Raw genomic sequence first — 6515 nt, 5'->3', positions numbered from 1 at the left:
TTAATCAGTAATATGACGTTGGAACCACTGACAAATCATATTTATAAATTCATAACAACGACTATGATTTTAAATATAAATTACACTAAAATAGAATAAAGTGAAATATAACTTACAGAGATTCCCTATACAAAAGTCTGGAAATTGCACTGACATAGTCCCTACTCGATGGCTACTACTTTTCGGGCACTCAAGGGTCACATGGCTTTGCCGGTATACTAGAAACTATAGTAAAATGGCTATAAGTCGAAGAATACCGAGAAAGAAAGGTTGTATGCGTGCGAGGACGGAAGCTTATACAGAGGCGCGTATTTATAGCCCGAAAAAGCAATGTGCGCCGAGCAACATGTCGGGGCGCGCCGCATACTATGTCGGGGTTGGTGAAGTGGTGTTCATCTAGTGGTGACACGTGTTGCAATTTCATGTATTGTCGATGTGTGCCGCGCATCTTGTCTCTGCGTATCGATTTTTATAAAATCTTAGAAAACTCATAACTTCTTCATACGAGTTCCGTTTTCGATGGATTTTATATCCACACGTAGGTATCGAAGAGATCTACAACTTTCATTTAGACTCTGTTAGCTAATTTTGACTTTATTCGTAAAGTTATATTTTTAATAGGCTTAGACTGTTAAAGTCCGTTAAAACTCATAACTTTCACGTCCGACGTCCGTTCTCAACTATCTTTATATTAACTGACTCCTATTAAAGAGATCTTCGATTCTCGTTTTGATTGTTTTGGCTAAAAATCAACCGATCTAAAATTCGATTTATGAGTTGTATACTGTTATGCCGAATCTTAAAAAAATCATAACTTCATTAATGAAGTCAGATTTTGACGTTCTTTATATGTGTGTTTTCGGTTTAATGATTACTACGACTTTCATTTAGATCACTAAGGCTAAAAAGTAATCTAGCAAAAATATACTTTTTACGAGGCGCGTTGCCGTATCGGGTCGAATAGCAAAACTTCAACGGATCATAACTCCTTCGTTATAAGTCGGATTTAAGTGTTCCTTATATCTTCAGAATCCTTGTAACGACTACTTCAACTTTCGTCAAGCATATTTTGTCCTTATTATTATTCTATTTAGACGTGTATTTTATTCCTATTATATTATATTGCTATAAGCACGTATACTACAAATATCTACACATAGAACATGTAGTCTTCACAAAATTTTCTTTTATTATATCGCATAGGTTACAATTGTTAACCCTAACTACTATATCATCTTATTAGTTGTCTAGAGGGAAACACGGGCGTTACAACCTCCATTCCTCAAATATTTCCCTTTTTAAACCCTAATTCCATTTGGTGTGATTTTGTGCCTTGTGTGTGTGTGTGTTATGTTCATTTTGAAGAAGGAGGAAGGTGGTGAAGTTTCTTGGAAATATAGTTCTGCCTTGGATCCAAAAGTCCGTTTCTCTCATTCATCTCCAGAAGGTACAAGGTTTGTGCCTTATTGCGTCCTTTGTTAGATCTAGCTTGGATATTGAAGTTTATGTCCTTTTGTCCCATTAATTGGTCCATTTGAGTGTGAGTTGATCCAGATCTTGTAGAGTGCATTTCCAAATGTATTTGAGGGTATTAAGTCATAAAAATGAGATATTGGCCATTTCCATCCATCCATTCTTTAGTTTTTGGTCTTTAGAAGTTGTCATGAGATTAAGGTTTGTCCTTGAGCTGTGGTAAGCCATGCAAATACATAAGTTTGGAACTTTATCATTTAGAACATTTATTTAGACCAGATATGAGAGTTAGACGTGGTGTTTTTCTGTATTACGCACTTAATGGTAAGTTTTGGCACCAGCATAGCTACGCAAGGCGTAACTTAGGCTACACAACATGTAGCACCATAATTGCCTGTTTTTTCTGCCTTAGGATCTACATAGGGTGTATAGTTGTTATGCTTGGCGTAATATGGCTGAAGTTGACTTTGACTTTTGTTGACCATTGACAGTTGATCTTTTGACCAAGTTTGACTTTGGGTCAAACTTGAGGGGTTTGGGGTTGTTGATTAAGGTTTTACCCGCTTTTGCTGTTAGTGGGTTCGCGGGAGCAATCAATGCAGAAAGTAGGCGTTCCGCGATATTCTTGGATTTTCCGATTCAGGTGAGTTTCTCACTATAACCCTGGGTCGAAGGCACCAATGTCGGTCATACTATATTTGGTTATGTATCCTTGTGGATAGGATGTTGTTGTTGTGACCTACTATATATATATATATATATATATATATATATATATATATATATATATATATATATATATATATATATCCTAGTGTGCTAGGATGCAGGAGTAGCAGTATGTTGGTTAGAGTAACAGTAGACTGTTTATCGTCTAGTGGAGTGCCTTAGGGGTACTATGTAGCCATATAGGATAGCATGGGAACTCTTAATCTAGACTTTCTTGCCTATTCCTTTTCTGGTTGTGGCTCTAGAGTAAGATCATATGTTTGGGTGTCTATCTCACCTCTGGTAACATATGGTTATGCATTCCTTGGAGATTCGTCGGTCATGGAGCAGTGTGCTGCGAGGGGCCTAGTAGGTAGTAGTGAACTGTTTGACAGGTAGATTCATAGTTGAATGTGCTTATGTGCCTACTTGATTTCTTGTTTGTTTATATGTAGACATATTGTGGTAGGTTAGGTTGAGGCGGTCCTGCTTCGTGTTGTATGCCAAGATACCAGGTGCGAGTCGACTGTATGTAACATCCCAAAATCCGAATAAAATTTTCCATTTTCACAAAGGAAAATACATCCATAAATTGTTTCCAAAATCCATTACACCATAAACATGTTCAATTATCAGAGTAACAATAACAGTAAGTGCGGAAAACAGTGGAGAGTAAATGTTGCGCCATCAAGTCGGGCCCTTCCCGTTAGTACCGGAAGTACCTAAAATCACAATACAAACTGTAAACAAAAGCTTAGTGAGTTCCCCAAATACCACATAACATACAATCTTAAAGTGCCACACAACATACATATTGTTGCCATGGGCTACCCCCATGGTCTTCTATGCCATGGGATACCCCAAAGTTCTTCCATACAAGTGCCTCGGGCTACCCCCGGGGTCTTTTAGTCAAACAAGCACATTGACAACTATCAATCCGCATGTCAAGTAATGGGCCAACAATGGTACCTTCGACCCATTGATACAGTGGGAAGACTCACCTCAATCTGCTGGTAAATAATGACTGCTTGGCTACCGATTCGACAATCTCACACTGAATAAACATAGATTACCCTAATTAGAATTAGGTTATAGACTCACGACATGGGCCAAATCCTTAAGTCCAACTCCTAAACTATGACCCATTGCCTCTGGAGTTGCCCAAACTCACAAAGGAGATTCCATGAACACAAAAATGACCTTAAAGCAAACCCTAGCTCTAATAATCAAAAGAATCAACAATGTAGAAGCTTTTTACCTCCAAAAGCTTCCCAAGATGATGTAGACTCAGGATCTTGAAGCTCAACCACGTACAAGGCTTGCTCACCAACTTCTTCTTCTTGCAAACACACCAAAAAGGACCACTAATGTCACTTTTAAGCTCCAAGATCACACTCAATGGTAACTAAGGTTGTAGGGACGTTCAAAGGCAGTGGAGGCTGGTAATGAAGAGGGTCTTAGGTCATAAGTGAGCTTAAATAGGGCTCAAGCCTTAAGATAAGGGTTTTAGTGGAAGGTTATGTACGCCCCGCGTACGCTGCGTACGCCCAGCGTACGTGGTCCCCTTGCCCCGACTTCGCATGCGCATGTACGCTAAGCGTACATGGACATACGCCCATCGTACGAAAAGGACCCTTTTTGCAATAAAATTTCATTCCAAGTACCAAAAGGGAACATACCTGAATTTGAATGTTACACTGTAAGCCATAGGCACAGAGGCTCAGGGGAGCGGTTGGGTTCAGGTAGTAGGCCAACAAACCCGGGGTAATCCATTCCGATGACTGTGTACCCAGTATGCATGCTTATATATGTTTTGTTGTGTAGGGTATTTTGGGGGAACTCATTAAGTTTTGTGCTTATCTAACTGTTTATGTTTTCAGGTACCAATGTTGATCATGGGAAGGCAAAGGCGTAACTATACACATTCATCAGCAACAATAAAGATTCTGCATTTACTATGTCACTCTGATTTTAAAAATGTACTCTGGAACAAATGATTTTCTTAACTTGAATTCTAAATATGAGAAGTTTACCTTATTTAAAAAATGAAAATTTTTGTTGTGAAAATGGGACGTTACAGTTACTAGGATCATGATTTATAAGCTCGTGTTTGATAGTGGTGTTAAGGTTGATTTGATTGATTATCGTTATTCTTGTAATATGACTAGAAACATAATTTCATTTCACGCCTTATTTAGACAAGGATATCGTTACTCTTTTGATAATGACAATGGTTCTATTTATATTTATAAGAATATTGTTTTCATTTTCAAAGCTTATCACTGTAATGGTGTGTATGAAACTTTTGTGTGTTAAGAATGGTGGAAATGATGTGTATATCATTGATTCTTCTAATGGTTTAGACAAGTCATGCTTATGGCATTATCGTCTTGTCCATATAAACAAGAAGCACATCGCCCAACTCCAAAAGGATGGAGTGTTGGAATCATTTGACCTTAGGACGATTGATGAACGTGAATCTTGTTTGTTAGGCAAGATGACCAAGTCACCTTTCACAGGAACTTGTGAAAGTGGTGAAGGTTTGTTGGATCTCATTCATACTGATGTGTATGGGCCCTTCAGACATGCGACAAGGGATGCTAATCGCTACTACATGACATTTATGTGTGATTATAGTAGATATGGTTATATTTACTTAATCAAACATAAATCGAAAACATTTGAAAGGTTCAAAAAGTTTAAGCATGAGGTAGAGAATTCTTCGATCTGATAGGGTGAAGAGTATCTTAGTATCGATTTTAATGGCTATCTTAAGGAACGTCGAGTAGTTTCACAATTGACTCCTCCCAGGACACCACAACTTAATGGTGTGGCTAAAAAGAGAAATCAAACCTTGTTGGACATGGTTCGTTCCATGATGAGTCGAGCTTTTCTTCCTATATCATTATGGGGGTATTCCTTAGAGACAACCACCTATATCCTTAATCTTGTTCCTACCAAGAAATTTTCCAAAACACCTCATGAGATGCAGAGCGGGAAACCTCTCCCACTCGCACATATCAAGGTTTGGGGTTGTGAGGCTCTTGTTAGGCACGGGACCCATGATAAAATGGAACGTAGAGCTGAGAGGTGCGTATTCATTGGTTAGCCATAAAAGTCCTTTGGATACTTGTTCTAAAGACCAAGTGACAACATGGTCTTTGTAGCTTAAATGGGAGTCTCTCGTGAGAGAGATATATATATATATATAGAGAGATAGAGAGAGAGAAAGATCATATTCAAAGAGGACAGTGAGAGCGCAGTTGATCTTCAAGATCTTCAAGAGTCAAACAATGAGGAAACTTTAGATGACACTAGCACTCAACCAAAGGGTGATACACCTGTTATGCCCATTAACAATTCGTTACATCTTCTTCGATCCAATAAGTTAGCACGCCACCCAATTTTTATGGATTTTACATAACTTCAGACGATGACATGTTTATTAGTGATAGAACACTAGTAAATTTTAATGAATCAGCTAGCTACAAGGAAGTGATGGCAGACCCTGAGGTTGCAAAATGAAAAGAGGCAATCGACAGTGAGATTCAGTCCATGTATGATAACCAAGTGTGGAACTTGGTTGATCATGTATCCGGTTGAAATACGGTGGGTTGAAAATGGACCTTTAAGAAGAAGAATGACATGGATGGGAATATACACACGTTCAAAGCTAGGTTGGGTGCAAAGGGTTTTACTCAAACCAAGGGGGTTGACTATTATGAGACCTTCTCGCCAGTAGCTAAGATCAAATCGATCAGGAACAAGTCATGTTCAATATCTAACATTTTAGGACCAAAAAGCTTCATAAAGACATCCAAATCTAGATCTATATGCTAGAGGGATAAAGTTTCAAGCTTTATACCTTAGAAAGGTTACAAATGATGTAGAAACTCCAGATCCAAAATGCTTCACTCTTCCAAGATGAGATTGGATTCCTTCATTCTTCTTTTAAGCACAAAACACACACACTCTTAGGTTGAAATAGCTTCTCAAGGGTAACTAGGGTTGCAAAACATCTCAAGAGGGATGGAGGTTGATGAGGTGAGGGGAAATGAAGCCATAAGGGTGTTTAAATATGAGCTAAACCCTAAAAATTAGGGTTTCCAAATCTGGCAAGTACGCAATGCGTACTCCCCCAAGGCCAAATTACAAAAATGCCACTAGGGCTCCTTTGCACACTTTCATGAACTTAGGGACCAAAATGCAACATAATTAAACTATAGGGTCGAAATTAGAAGTACCTTATTATCGGGATGTTACAATTCTCCCCACTTGATCTAGACTTCCTCCTCGAAGTATGACGCTGCAAATAACTCAGAATAATGCTCTCG

Source organism: Lactuca virosa, chromosome 9 (assembly GCF_052849685.1).
Source record: "Lactuca virosa cultivar CGN04683 chromosome 9, Lactuca_virosa_CGN04683_v6, whole genome shotgun sequence".
In the NCBI taxonomy this organism is placed as follows: Eukaryota; Viridiplantae; Streptophyta; class Magnoliopsida; order Asterales; family Asteraceae; genus Lactuca; species Lactuca virosa.
This window is presented reverse-complemented; position numbering follows the sequence as displayed.